General features: G+C 49.3%; 1 long non-coding RNA gene across 1 annotated transcript in view; it reads left to right on the top strand.

The window, feature by feature from the left end:
• The first annotated feature begins 10,538 nt into the window (after positions 1-10,538).
• The window catches only part of LOC309795382, a 154,752-nt gene continuing 149,818 nt past the window's right edge, over positions 10,539-15,472 (top strand). Inside the window, exons 1-4 of the long non-coding RNA XR_014292246.1 lie at positions 10,539-10,933; positions 11,507-11,612; positions 12,705-12,767; positions 13,903-14,014. This is a non-coding gene — a long non-coding RNA (uncharacterized lncRNA). The remainder of the gene's footprint in view (positions 10,934-11,506; positions 11,613-12,704; positions 12,768-13,902; positions 14,015-15,472) is intronic.

Consider the following 15,472-nt stretch of genomic DNA (forward strand, 5'->3'; position numbering starts at 1 on the left):
CGTAACATTCTAACTTGCTTCCGGATCCTGAAGGAGTTGCTCTCCCAGGTTAACTTGTTGGAGGACTAGTTAGGCACATGACAGTGGTAAATGGCTCCCTGCTTCAAAATGCATTTCACATGCAGTTTGTCACCCCCGAGTGAATCCCAACCTTTCAGAGGGTTTGTCCAGCAAGTTAGGGCCAAGAGGACTGCCTGATTAAGAACTTGGTTGCCTAGGAAATTGTGGGTGTGGCATACCCTGTGATTGACTTATTCTGTAGTCAATTGATGTCATATTTAGAGACCTGTGGTAACCCCTATTTCCTCACCTTTACAGGACAGTAGTCCGGGGAAACGGAGTCTAGTCATGATCATCTGGAGTTGTGAATTTTGAGATGATCCCTTGGCCAGCTTTCAGATGCTAGAGGGCAGGGCATTTGCTAATGCCCGGGGTAGGGTCTGGGTGGTGGTTTTAGTGGGTGGGGAAGACTGGTGGACTCTCCTTCCCAGTCCAGGGAGGCAGAGGAAATACTCCAGGGGAATTTGACTCTTCCATGTTGGCTGCAGTCTCTTGTGTTTTGCTCTGTGTTGGCCCCAGGAGCCTTCATTATAGCTGAGCTGAATCAGGAGCTCTGAAGTCAAATGCAGGTCATGCCCAAGGGAGCAAACGCATATTCTTTTGGAGGCTTGTGTGTGCTGGCCTCCTAAGGGGCAGTTTCCTGGGACAGTTACACACAAGCTTATGTGCATCATAAGGTCTTCCTTTCTGATCACAATATCTGACCACAAGTGATGGCTTAACCACTTCTCATTGGCTTGACACGATCCCAGAGTGGGCCTGTGAGGTCAGCCATTGCTGAGTTACACAGACTTCCACAGCTCTTGACGTGACCATCTGCTCTCTCCTGGAAAACAGAATTTTTCTCTTGTCTAAATTTAAGAGTGACTAAGCCAGTGGCCAAAAGCATTTGCACTGGTAGGAAGAGGAAGGTGGCTCAGTCCACCTGGAAGTGGACTCAATACCCTCTTCCAACTGCTGAACCCACAGAACCTGGCCAGGCTCCAGGGCTCTCAGTAGAATCCCATCCTTTGGAACTTGGACTGGGGATGGAATTCAACTTGAAGCTGGCATGGAATACTTCCTGGGTCAGAGGGGAGGGCTTGAAGAGCCCAGAGATAGGCATTTTGACAATTTAAATGAAATGAATTGAACCCTGACATGAATTTCTCTTGGATACCACGGCACCCCGAAACATAAAGGAAGTGGACTGAGTGAGCACAGAGTGCATTTGGCTATAAGGAAAATGCTCTGAAACAACCTTTGGAATATTCTAGCAAGACCCAAATTGGGGCAGGTCAGAAGCAAGTCTGGACAGAATCCTCAGCTGTCTGATTTTCCCAGCTTCCGTTTGCCCTGAGTATAACCTGGCCAAGTTCTTCTCCTTTATAAGACAGAAAAAATTACCTTGGTGATTGGATGGGGGTAGGTAGCTTCTGCTTCAAAAGCTACTTGTGAAAACACAATTCCACTAAGTCTTTATGTTTCTAAAACCAAATAGGGAAACTATGGTGAGAGCATGTTCTCATCTCCCACTCCACTCCACAGTCACAGTGTGCTGTATGTTTGTATTGTATGTAAGAGTAACATGCATAATAAGAGCAAAAACAGTATGAGGGAGGAATTGGGAGTGTAGTTTGTAAGATTCTTATACTACATGTAAATCCATGTAATATTATTTCAAGGTAAACTCTGATCAAGTAAAGATATTTATTGCAAACCCTGGGGTAACTACTAAATTTTTAAAAAAGATGTCTATACATGACCAGTTCTCTCACATTAAAAAAAAACAAACATACATCAGCCCCACGTGATCCTCCATCTTACCACTCTCCTCTCCTTTCTGCTACTTTTCTCAGTAGTGTGGTCTATACTTTCTGTTTTCATTCTCTAATCTTCTTTCATTTGTAATCTGGCTTCCACTTCCATTGTTCTCATCAAACAGTTTTTGCCAAAGTCACCAATGACCGTGACATAACTATATCCAGTTAGACATTTTTTGGACCGAACTTCAGACCATGGGCAACCTTTGCCACTGTCTGCCACATCATCCTTCTTGAAATACCCTCTTTCTCGGCTTCCATGGCACGCACTCCCTCTGTTGTCCTGCCAGCTCTCCGGGTGCTTCTGCTCTGTTCTCTGTGCATGTTCATCGCCTCTATTTGACCATGAAATGTTTGGATTCCTCAGAATTCATTTCTAGGCGTATGTTGCGCCGTACTTGACACTTTCTCCCTAAGCAAGCTCATTCATGCCCATGGCTTTAATTGTTACCTTTCCCCAGAAGACTACAAATCTGTATATCCATCTTGGAACTCTGCTCTGAGCGTTGGTCCATATTCTGAACTGCCTAACTGATCTTCTCCTGTGGGTATCTCAAAGGCAACTCAAATCTCAGCATGTCCCCACAAAAAGTCATCATTTCTTTTCTAACCTAGTCTTCTTTGAAGGGTCTCTACCTCAGGAAATGCCACTTCTACCACCACTCCCATCATCATTCAGTCATTTAGAAAAATGTCGGTGGAGAACTTGCTCTGTGTAAGAGACTGGAGATCTTATACAGATGAACAGTGGGCAAGGTCCCTGTTGTCATGGAGTTTATGCCCTAGTGGAGAAGACAAACATAAATCAAGCAAAGAAGCAAACATAGCACACAACTTCAGGAAAGGGTAAATGCCATAAATAAAACCAAAGCTGGGTGAGAGAGGCTGATGGGTGGGTCAGTGGAGTGTCTGTATTAGATCGAGGTGACATTTGAGCACATACTTCAATGACACCACGAGGCATGCAAAGGCCTGGAGGAAGAGACGAGAGGAGAGCGATGACAAAGTCAGCCAGAAACCTAGGAATTTTTCTTCACTCTTGGCTCTTCCCATGAAATGTTATCGTTAGTAGCTCTTGAAACTCTCATTACCCTGCACCTTTGCTTCGGCCACATGGCCCAGAGCACACTCAGCTCTCTCTTGGGTTGTGGTCCCAGCCGTCTCCCTGGTCTCCGCACATGCGTCCTTCTCTCCCTTCAGATCCGTTCTCCAGGTGGTAACCAGAGTGATCTTTTCAAAATGCAAATCTCAGCACGTTATCCTGCATCCTTCTTCCCTCCTTCTTTTTTTTTTTTTTTTTTACTGTGGTGGTTTCAAAACAAACGGGGGGATCTCATTTTTCTCCCTTTGAATATGGGCTGACCTTTGTGACAGCCTCTGTGAAAAGAATGTGGCAGAAATGATGACTTCTAAGCAGAAAATAGAAGAGGCAATACCGCTTCCATTGGGTTCTCTCTCCTGGGACCCTCAGGCTACGTGTGGGTGGTCTGACCGGCAGCCAGCCAGTCCGTTAGCTGACAGTCAGCACTGACCAGCAGACGTGTGGGTCTTCTGACGATGCCCGGCCCCCAGCCTTCCAGCCTGCCCACCTGATGGGGGAGAGGGGCAGAGGTGAGCCCTGTTGAGCTTTGCCCCAATTGCACATTCATGAGCAAAATAATTATCGTTGTTTTAAACCACTAAAGTTTGGGGTGGTTTGTTTCACAGTGAAACAGAATCAGGACATCAACTCATCAGTTGAAATATATATTTATAATCTGGTCTTCTTCCACCAGATCCAAGTCTGATCATGCATCATGCCCTATCCCTGTTACCCTTCGTCTCTTGCAGTTACCTAACTTACAAATCCTGAACGATCCCTGCCCAGACCATCCTGTTACTAGCTCTTGTCCCACACCCCCTACTAGTGTCCTCTCCTCACTTCCCAATTTGAGATGCTGTGGTTCCTCACGGTGGGCTCTCCCTTGCTCAGAGAGCTAATAAACCCAACTTGGTTGCCTGCAGCCACGTGTCTGGTGGGCTTGGGCTGGGGGCTTTGATATGATAATGTGCAAAATGGTTAATGTGGTAAGAGTCCCCGTGTTCTCTGTCCCATCTCCTTTCCAGCCACATCTCCAGCCGTCCTTGTGATGCCTTCCTTTGTTTCCATCACCCTGGTCTCTGCTGGTCCTCAAATCTGCCATGTCCCCTCCCTCCTAACTCTGGAGCGCACGTGGGCTCTGTGTCCATAACATGGCTTACGGTTTGAATAGTTACCATCTCCTTCGATTTGCCAGTTTGCTCCTCCAGCATCGCTTCCCAGTAGGGAAGCCTCGTCCTGGATTTCTCCTTCAGGCTCGCAGCACCCCAGCCACTTGATTTCCTGACATTCATTACAGAGTAGCGTTACTTCTGTGTGATGGTTCACTGATGTCTGTCTGTTACTGGACGGAGTTCCAGGAGGGGAGGCGATGGGTCTGCTTTTGCACACGGGTGTGTGGAGTAGTGAAACGGATGTGTGTGCTCCAACAAAGAGTCCAAAAGCCAGATGTGTGCCGGGGATGCTAACCGGACTACAGCTGAGCAGGTGCTTTTTAGCAAGGCTTCTCAGAGCCTCTGGCCCGCTGTGAAGCACCGAGAGCGTTGGAAGAAACAGCCCAAATTTAACTAAGCGTGGGATGTTTTATTTAAGGCCTAACAGTCGTATCTTGGGGAGTCTGGTTTGAGAAATGCTGACTTACGGCATAGTTTATTATTTTTCCTCTCCATGTGCACATGTACATTTATTCACAGGTCATGTACCCCGTGTGTGTGTGTGTGTGTGTGTGTGTGTGTATGTGTTCTCCCCTTACAGTCCTGTTACCTGCAACTGTTTTGTTGAGGACAAATGGCCCAGGTGTGGCCAGAGCCAACTCATGGTTGGACTCATGGGTTAGGAGGCAGATGAAAGGGCCTCGGAAGATGAGCCCAACCCCTTCAAGTCCCCGTGGGAGGAGGGGTGCGGAAAACAGCTAAATGCGTACCGGTCAACGTTACGTCCTATCCAGGAGCCCCGTAGTGCCCACTGGGACCCCCCACATGTGACCAGGCAGGGAACTGAGCCAAAACTAGTGCAAGGGCAACACGTGCTTCCTCTGAGCTCTGGCGTGACCGAGATGTGAAGTGGGGCTGACTCAGACGGACACCGTCAAGAAGGTGGCAACCCCTCTGCTGGCCACCATGGGCGGGAATGTCACCATCACGCAGGGACTGCCATGCTCGTGCAGAGGCTGCAGGCTGGTGAAGGCGCGAGACCTGGTGATGACTCTGGAAAGTTGGAACACACATGCGTTTGGACCTTGCGGCCCGACTGGGGGGCGTGCTGACTCTGAGGGGGGTTTACCCCAGTCCGAGCAGGGGCTCAGCGCTGGGATGCTGGGGTCTTTATCACCAGGGGGGTCATGGAGGGGTGGGCACATCCCAAACATCGACCTGACACAAGCAGCGTGAGCAGCCCGGCCCGAGAGGGTACAGCATGCATGCGGCTTGTTCAGTGACTCGGGTGGCCGGCTGCTGAGTAGTTTGAGACAAGGAGTACAAGACCTGGGTGGGTTGGAAGGGTCAGAGGAATGTGTACGAGAATGTTTGTCCAGCGAACCTGCTTCCCTCATGTGAGTGGGGCTGGAGGTGGGGGCAGTGGAGAAACAGAAGTACCGCAAGTTAGGGGAGAGGCAAGGAAATGCTTATTCCTATAAAAGGATGGGAGAATAATGCAATAATCCAGTGACACTAGGGAGGAGTCCTTCTATTGTTGATCACAATTCATTTGGCTGATAATCTGAGGGGAAAGCATTCTTTAGGCAAAAGAAAATTTGATTCTCTGATGTCTGGCCCCTTGTCCTGCTGGGGCTGAGACCCTGGGAGTGTCGATCCTGTCCACTCACACCTTCTGGGGTCACAGCAGTCACGGGCTTCCTCTGACAGTGTCAGCAGATGCGGGCAACCCACCTGCCTCATCATTTAAGAGGCAGAGTCCCAGCTCAGTCAGGGACCGGAGTCTCCCAGTGTGCTCCCCAGCAGTTTGGATTTGATTCGATTGCGGTCCCATCCTCAATTTCTGGGCCTCGGATTTTCCATCTGTGAATTTGCTTTCGATGCTGGGTCGCTTTTTGTTTTGTTTTGCTTTGCTTTTTATTTGTTTGTGGTGGTTATTTTTAGTCCTGTGGCTCTAGCAGGGGCCCTACCGTGTAAGGGACGGAACGGGAGGCTGGGCCTGCTGCACTGTCTGCCAGCACGGGCTGGTCTTCATCCTCAGGACCAGAGAAGCTTAAAACAAAGAGATCCCAGACCCACAGCTGGCTCAGGCTTTGGCTCAGGGGGACAGCGGTGTGCAGCTTGGATGTTATCCCCCGTGCACTCATCCAGAACTCTAGGCTACTTTGTGCACAAATAGAGTGGCTGCATCGTTGTCTATAATTGCAAAAAGGGAGGAAGAAAAGCTGTAGGGAAGCATGAATGTTCCATGGCAAGGGAAGGGTGGACTGGGTCCCGGGTGGGGCAGACAGTTGTCGCCAGCAGGAGGCCTGGGAGCATTCCTCAACCTAACCCAGAACCCTGCCTGGGCGCTGCAGGGGCAGGGGCAGGGATGGAGTCCTTCCTGAGGGGCCGGACACTGGCCCCTGCGAGGTCTGAGCTCTTCCCCTTGCTTCAGGGCAAAGTGCTTGGCTTTGCAGAGCCTCAGCGCCATGCACAAGGCGCATGGTTGTGCGGCCTTGATTGTCACCGACCACATGGGAAATGAGTGTCATTCAGGAGAAAAAGGCATCTATTTTCCTCTAAGCTGTATTTATTTGTCTTTTCCTAATTTCCTTTATTTATTATCCAAGTAGTTAAAACATTAAACATTATGGATTGAAAAAGAGTTATCAGTAATCTTATCATCTAAACATCACCGGAGTTTGACATTTTGGTGTATTAGCCTTTGTCTGAGCATTTGGATATTTTACAAAAGTTTGCATACATTTTGTACAGTCAGCATTTTATTATACGAATGTTCCCATTGAAGACTGCTGGGTAGTCAGGATAAAAGCGCTGTGGGGTCAGTAGGACCATGCGGATGGGAGGTGTTGCCAAGACCCCAGGGCAAGAGCTGTGCTCATTGCTGAGGCCACATGAAGGGAACCCTGAGCCTGGTGACATGGCCTTGCTGGGCCTCTCCTCCGCACCTGATGCTGGATTGCATGTCATACATGAGGACCCACAGACCAGGTGTGATGATCCCCATTTTGCAGGTGAAAGAGCTGAGGCTCTGCAAGTCCAAACACTTTGCCCCAAAGCAAGGGAAAGAGCTCAGACACCTAAACCATGTGTTTCTGACCCAAGGTCTGTGTGCTCACCCCTGTTTTATTTTGTACAGCTTCTCGTCGGTGTGCTGGAAAGTTGTCCTTTCTCTGGTAGAAGTGTCCGTGCAGGAGGGCAGCCAATTCCAGGCTCCTCAGGATGGCTGACGCCAGGAGACGGCCCCAGAGGTACGCGCCACCCTCAGAGCTGGCTATTCCTGTGTCTAGCCTTTGGCCCAACTGGGCCTGTTTTCATCAGTCTCCCCTGGTCCCACCATTTCTCCTTGGGCTTCCTGTTTCCTAAAACAACTTTGATGGAGAAGTAAATGGAGTGAAATCTGCTTTCCTTCTCTCTTGGGTTTTCATAACCAGCCTTAGTGAGAGGCAGCCCCTCACGTCACCTGGGTTGACACAGGTGGGTAGAGACAGGGCTTGGCTGTGGGCTGTGGATCCAGCTCAGCAACTTACTGTGCCTCTGCTTTCTGATCTGCGGAATGGGTGTGCCAGCAGCGCCTCCCAGAAGGGCCTGGTGGAGCGTGTCAACATGTGTCAGGTTCTGAGCTCAGCCTGCTGGAAACACCCAATAAACGTCAGCTCTAACAATTACTGCTTGTTTATGGGTAGTACTAGCTGAAGTTTATTTTCAATGCCAACCACCAGTTAAGAAGTGCCATAAAAACATCTGTGGCTTGGTCTAGAAAGTGCCTCTGAGGAAGGATGGCGATGGGGAGATCAGGTGTGCCTGGGCACTCGTCCCCTCCCCGTCCTTGCCTGGTAACCCCCACCCCAGTGCCCACAACCTTGCTGAATATTAAGGAGGCTCTTCTTTTTTGGAATGTGTATTTCCTGCTAGATATCCTCTATTCTCTCCACCCTCCCAACCCTATAGAATAATTTTAAGCATGAGGGGCTTGGACCAGGTTTAGAGGTTTGAAAACTGGCTCTGAGCTAACAAAGGGCAGGAGAGAGACTGCGATCACATCACTGGGGCTGATGTCCCCAAACCCAGAGCTTGGAGTTCCTCGTTGCCCCCTTCTTTTCGGGGCACCAGACATCGGGTCTGCCCCCCATGTTTCTGCTGGCTGGATTTAGGCGGCGCTGTGGGGTCACAGTGCGCGTGAGGCGGCTCCAGGCAGAATGGAACCGGTGGTTTGGGTATTCCGGGCGTCTCCCTCTGTGCGTGCATGGTGTTTGCAATCCTGGGGCCACCCCCGTTAAAAGCTCCTGCAGCGGAGCTGGAGGGCCGGAACCTGGGTTTGTGCTTTCACCACCTGGTGGCGCCACTGAGGCTGCAGGACGGAGCAACCGACATGCCAAGGCCTGAGTGTCAGAGCTGACAGCGGCCGGGGTGCAGACCCGGTATAAACTGTGTAAATGCGGGGCCTGCCCTGTGTCCACCCTTACGTTGGCCGGGGCTCCAGATACCAGCTCCCAGGGAGGATGGGGGGGGGGGAGGCTGAGTTTCTGGCTTACAGACACCCCTTATTCTGTCTCTGTCTCTGTTTCTTTCTGTCCCTGTCTCTCTGCTCCTTCCTCCCATCTCTCTCTCTCTGTCTCACTATCTCTGTCTCTCCCCATCTCTGTCTCTCTCTCACAGGGACAGGGCCCATCTTTCCCTAGAGGTTGGCAGTGAGCTTCCCATCTTTCCTCCCACTGGGGCAGGAGGCTCCTCAGGTCAGCTTTCACCTCGGAGTCTACACCCCAAGGTGGCTTCTCCTGCGTAACCCGTGCCAGCTTTGTGGGCTCACAGGTGGGCTCAGAAGCCTTCTCTTTGGCCTCAGAGGGCAGGGGCAGAACGACCGTGGTAATCCTGGCTGATGGGCGGACATTTGACTGTAAACTGGGTGGAACCCTGGGGCGTTAGTGTAAAAATAAAAAATAAATGAGAATACTGTTCAAGGAACCTGGATTGATCACTGTCGGTACTGCAGAAGCATCAGGCCACCCCTGTCTGCAGAAAGCAGTCTTGGAAAACATCCTCGGAGACCAGACCCAACACAGGATGGCCTCGAGTGGGGTGGGTGGACTAGCTGTGCGCCGGGAGGAGTTTTGTTCTGTTCTGAACTTCTCTGCTTTCCCAGGAAATACCAAACGGGGAAGAGAGCAGTGAAGGAAAATTCCTTCTATCACTTTGGCGGCGAGGTTTCTTTTATTAGCAGGCTTCATTTTTTAGAGTGGTTTTAGGTTTACAGAAACACTGAGCAGACAGGCCAGCCCCCACCTCCTTGCTGCCCCGGCACCTCAGTTTCCCCCGTTGCTAACGTCTTGCACGGGTGTGGTGCATTTGGTGCAGTTGACGGGGCATATCAAGATACCATTGTTAAGTCCGTAGTTGCTGCTGTACGTTCTGTGGAGTTTGATAAATGCGTGATGTCATGTATCCACCATTACAGTATCATCTGGAGGAGTTTCACTGCCCTAGAAATCCCCTGTAGCAATGAAATTTTAAAGCAACTTCAAAAAACCCGGAGCTATCCCACCTTTCAGAGCTGCATAAATACCCTAGGAACTGGATAGCAGTAGCATGTGCAGATGAGATCCTGTTATCTGCACACAGGCAGGGCCGGGTTGTGTGTGTTAGAGGCTTGCCCAGAGGCCGGAGCTGGGCCCAGCGAGGAGTGGACAGTGGTCGTACACATGCATAGTGGTGGTAGTGTGTGTATGTGTGTTATTAAAAAAAAGGAATGGCCATGGGGAGGTGTGGGCCGGCCCGCTGAGTAGGACTAGAGGTGAGGTTTTGGGGTGGGGGTTTGTTGATTCTGGCTGATGGAACGTTTGCTGCTGACACGTTGCCCATGGGTGATGGTGCTGCGAGGCCAGCTCTGAGCCCGCACACCTAGTGGGGAATCGGGAGGAGGCGTCTTTGCCTCCTCTGCACAGTCCTGCTGAAGCATCTGCTGCTGAAATGTTTCCTCCCTGTGCAGGGGCACTGTGTGAACACAGGCTGGCCAGCACCCTGTGCCTCTCGGTCCCACAGATAACAAAGCTCCCTCGCGTCCTGGGGGGTGAGTGGTGGCCTGGCCAGGCACCTGGACAAAGCAGGCTCCAGTTCCACTGAGATGGCCCCGAGCGGCTCCAGGAGCACGAGAAGGCTGGGCTTGGGCTGGTCTCCGAGAAGGGACCCTCACAGCCCCCATGCCCAAGCTGAGTGTCCCTGGAGGCGTTTGTGGGTAAAATAGAGCCTGGCACGTCTGCCTGTGCTTGAACTACTCCAATTCGTTACTGGAATGCTCCCCTGTGAGGCCGCAGCCCTGATTCTGGGTGCGACGGCATTCCCGAGACCTCAGCCAGCGTCCGTTTCATTCTCCAAACCCCCTGTCTGCCCCTGAAGACATTGCTTTGCCATTTTTCCTTCTCTCCCTCCCTGGCTTTGTCGTTAAACGTGATGAAAAAGTACTGACTTGTATTCATTCCCGGGGCCGTGGAGACAACGCATCTCTGGATCTCCTAGGCTGCCGTGGCCAGTTGATAGCCAGTTGGCTGAAGTCTGATGTTAGGAATGTGGGGTCTTTTTGGGAACTGCCCGTAGCTGCCAAAACGGTTCTGAATACATGAAAAGTAGGTTAACTTGCTATGCTCCTCGCGTTTATTCTTCCAGCTGAATTTTCCTGACTTTTTTTCCCTTTCATTTTATTAGGTTAATAAAACTTGGTTTTCGAGCGTTTCACTGCCCCAGGAGGGCAGTGGGCCCCATGTCCAATTCATCAAGTGCCTAATGAGTGGCCTCGGAGGTCCTGGCCCATCCATTCCAGAAGCTCTCTCTGCCTCGTAAAGGTGAGGCCTACGGGCTGCACTGTATATTTTGTCTGTTGGTTTCCCAAATTCTCCCGCCAGCTCAACTGTCACTTTTCAGGATTTATATGAGGCCGACGGCACCACGGGGCAGCTCCCCTCCACAGCAGAACCCCCCTCCTTTGCTCGTTCTTCACACACACCACACACTCTGTGCCATAAAACAACTTTTCTGCAATAAAATGAAATAGAAATGTGTCGATGCTAGCATTTTCGAACATTCCAGCCAAAGGGCTGTGGGAAATGCCTTCGTTTACACGAAGGAGGGAAGCTCTGTGAAACTAGGGGATAAAACAGTGTGAGAAAAGGCCTTTAGTAAGAAGAAATAGTCTGGCATTTAAAATAAATAAATTAAAAATAAAACGTGTGCATGTGCGTGTGTGTGTGCGTGCAGTCACTACATTCTTTATACACATACGTTTATGCTGTCCTGGTTTGTTTTTGGTGTTTCAGAGAAAGGGCAGTGAGGGAGAAAAGTGGATGTCGCTTGCCTTCTGGGCCCAGCGCCTGGGCTCTGTCTCCTTCTAGAATATTCTTCCTTTTCCTCCCCTGCAGGCTCTTTTGCCTTCACCAAGTTGTCGGGATCCTGCCAGCTCCAGGCTTGGGCTGTGTCTGCCCCAACATGGATGGGAAACTAGAATCTGAGCACCAAGAGCTCAAGGTACAGCTCAGGGCCTGGGAACCCGAGAGACGCGGTGAAGGTTGCAAGCATGGGGCCGGTCGCTGGGTCATGGGGTCCCTGGGCCAGAGGACTCCCGAATTTCCACACAGCAGCCTGGCCGGGTCCGGGTTCCTTCTCTCTGGTTTGATCCTCCAGAAATCGCCTGGCCTTTAATTAAGCACCCCAGTGGGGTGTGTGCCATTGCTGACAAGTGACTCCACACGGCCTGTTGATCTTTTCTCCCCTTCCTTTCAGTGGCGTCTTGAGCACCAGAGGGAAGGAGCACGGAGGGAAGGTCATGCTTGCTCCGCAGGCAGTGAAAGGGAGAGGGAACGCTGTCTCAGAGGGTTCTCCGTGATGCCCTCTGCATTTTATCACCCACCAGGCCCTGAAGCCAGGGCACAGGCCCTGTCCAAACAGTTGGCTGGGGTTTAATACCTGAGATGTGGAGACGTGAGATGTCTCCCAGGCTGTGGGGCAGAGGCGAGGATGGCTGTCCCTCTTCTGCAGACTCTTTCTGTAGAGGAAGAGGATGCTGGAAGGTCTCTGAGGCCAAGGTGGGCATCCATGGCCGGCCCACCCACGGGTAGACTGGCACCAGCTAGCACCTCCCTCCTTCCACATGGGGAAGACACAGTCCAGATTGCGTGGCTCTCAGCAGGGACCTCAAAGTGTCCACACGCCCCAGAATTTTCACCCCAGTCTTGTACGGCCCTGTATGTTCCCATTGGGCTGAAGGATTTCATGGCGTGTGGGTCAGTGGCTTAGAGTTCCCACGTGGGAGGCCACAAGCAGCCGTTCTGATTGGGGCTTCGGGGCAGGGGGGGTGGGTAGGTCCAGTTCAACCCTGTGAAGACCCTCAACCCAGGACTGGCCTTTCTCAGTTGGCCCCCGTTCCATCCCAAGGTGGCTGGAGTACCACTGTCGTGCAGGGTTTCCCACGAGGAGCTGGCCTTCTCCCCTGCACACCCCTCTTACCGGGCGTTCATTGTGCATTAGATTGTCTTCTGAAAATATACTTTGAAGAGTTTTTGTTTTGTTTTGTTTTTCCTACTTGACACTCTTGAATCAAGTAGGCCATTTATCTTTTAGGCAGAAGAATTTCAACAGTTACACTGCACACTTGCTGGAGGATCGCAGGCTCAAAGCAGAGAGGTAGTTTAAAAATTTTTTTCATCACGGGTTTATTCTTGTCTTAGCTCCCCCTAAACTTTGCAGCTTTCCTCCCCTCCAACTAATCCTCCCGACTGCGGCCCACCCCCACCCCCCATGGATCCAGCCCACCTTGAGCTACTCAAACTGAAAGAAGCATTCATGCCCAGGCCATCTGTTTGTTTAAACTCACCCCGTGTTAGTCCACGTTAAATGCAACAGAATGGAGAAAAATGTAATTCTCTGTCGGCTTTTGATCAAAGAGAGGAGTTTTTAAAAAAAAATTCAAGATGGATTTCTGAAGGACAATGTTATACACATTCCGTGTGTTTCTGAGCTTCAGTGTTTAGTTGAGTTGGGGGGAAATTTTTTTTTTTTCCCTTTTGATCCCAGGGAGAAAACACTCACACAAACACATCTCAGCAACACAAACAGTGCGAGACAGGCACTTTTCTGTAGACTCCCCAGCTGTAAAGTGGAAGGGGACTGCCTTTAACTTAGCAACAGAGCAAGAGAATTTTGAAATACGGCTCAACTGCTATACACAAAGCCTTTCTAGCTTCTGTGGGAATTCAGGGCGAAGTCACTCTTGTCTGGGCAAATTCAGGACCCAGGATGCTCAATACTCCCACCCCCCAACCGGCTCAGAAACATGCAGATCCATGCTCACTCCATGATCTGATTTTCACGACCAATCATTAAATGTACATTTCTCCCCTCGCTCCCTCAGCTTCAGAGCAAATGCAAATAAAAAGTGCTTAAAATGGTTAACATTTCCTGTCACTGAAGGCATTCGTTAGGGGCGGGGGTCGCTGAGTTTTAAAGTGTATTTTCATAGGAAAACTCCTTTCAGATCTGCGGCAGGAACTCAGACTGTTTCACACAGTGAATCTCAGGGTTTGCGATAAGCCTGCGTCCATGACAGGCGGTCGAATGATCCTTTATATTATGCGGGTGCAGGAGAGCAAATATCCAAATTTGAACTGAGATTAACCTGGGGCCCAGCTCAGGTCACAGGAAAAAATTATAACATGTCCTCTTTCCCCACCCTCCCCTCTGCTCACTTTCTTTTCCTTTATTGGAGAAAAAACCAAATTTGGTACTTTAATTTGTTGTGTTTCCTCTATTGATTGTTTAGCTAGTGATTTTGCCAGCTTCCTGGATGTGCATTCTGGTTCTGCACAAAGAGCCACATTTCCTTCTGGAATCGGGACCAGGACACAGACAGACAGCAGCAGACACTGGAAACTGTGAGTACTCCAGTCTCTCCTGTGGCTCTGACCCCGCTTGTCCCGTCCCGTCCCGTCCCGTCCCGCTGCCCCTTTCTTTCTCTACCAGTTAGCTTTCTGCGGGGCTCCTAGGCTGAACTCACTCTGTCAGCCCTCAGCACCATTCTCAATTTTAGGAAAAGAGACCCTACAGTTTCTACACAAACATCGGGTAGGAAGGGGAGGGGGAGTGTGCTTACCTATTGCAGTGACTTCAATTTTCATTTTAAGGCTCCGAAAGATGGAGAAAGTAAACAGAAGCAGGCTGGTTTCTTTCAGGGGCTAACAGGGAGTCCCTACTGAATTTACCTAATAAAATGAATTAAAAATTTTTTCATTTTCTCATTTCATTCCAGCAGAAAATGAGTTTGCCTTTATAATGTCCAGATCTTTCAAACTCTATTGAGTGAGAAATTAACTTACAAAATGTAAATACTTTGGTATTTATATATATATACATATATATATATATATATACATGAAATGAATATATATATGAAATGAAGTAATCTGTGACTGTAATACAATAGCAAGCCTGACTTTAAGGCTCCTAGGACACTTAACATTTTTTTTATGATGTGTAATAAAGAAAAATAAAATTCAGTAGAAATGTTTCTCCTTTAAAATGGGTGAATCGTGATACTTAATAAATTTAATTGTAATTTTCATTTAACATGTTATCTATTTACCACATTTTTTTTCTGAACATCTTGTCAAATGTTGGGAGGGTTGTAAAGAAAACATATGTTAATATTCTGGGCCACAATTGACTTCTTTCCTCTCCTCGGTGAAACTATTCCAACGAGTATGGGAAATTGTAAAACAATGTAGTTCTCTCATGAAAAGAATACCCTGACTTTAATTACCAAGAGAAAGCAATTAATGCTCAAATTTCAAGGCCAATCCAGTGATCAGTTAGGAGCAGGAAGAAGGGGGGAAAGCAGGACTGTTACTTGCATAAGAAAATCCAGAAATCGACATCATGCAGATGTATAATTGGAATGTGATTGTATTTGTAAGGAAAAGTTATATAAACTTCAAAAATGGTAGTTGTTTTGCTTAAGTGCCTGAAAAAAGAGTTTAGAATAATATTTGGGTTATCCCAGTTTTATGCTCTTGTGTTCCCAAAGCCTTGTTAGGTTAAAGAACTCCAAAGGAGTGTGTGTGTGTGTGTGTGTGTGTGTGTGTGTGTGCGCGCCTCTTCCGTGTCCCCAACCCCCAGGAAGTGTGCAGAGAAAAAGGTGGGAGCTGACTAGTGACCAAAAAAAAAAACACCTCTCACTCCAGAAATTCATAACTAATATAAAACTCTTAGAAATTTAAAATAGCAATTGTCTTACTTTTTCCTCCTCCTCTCTGGGGGTTGTTGCAGGGGATGGGGTGATGGGGTAGAACCAGTTTTCAAAATTGCTGCAGACTAGTTTGTGCAAAAAGGGTATT

The sequence above is a fragment of the Mesoplodon mirus genome, assembly GCF_964341445.2.
Source record: "Mesoplodon mirus genome assembly, chromosome: 19".
Lineage (NCBI taxonomy): Eukaryota > Metazoa > Chordata > Mammalia > Artiodactyla > Ziphiidae > Mesoplodon > Mesoplodon mirus.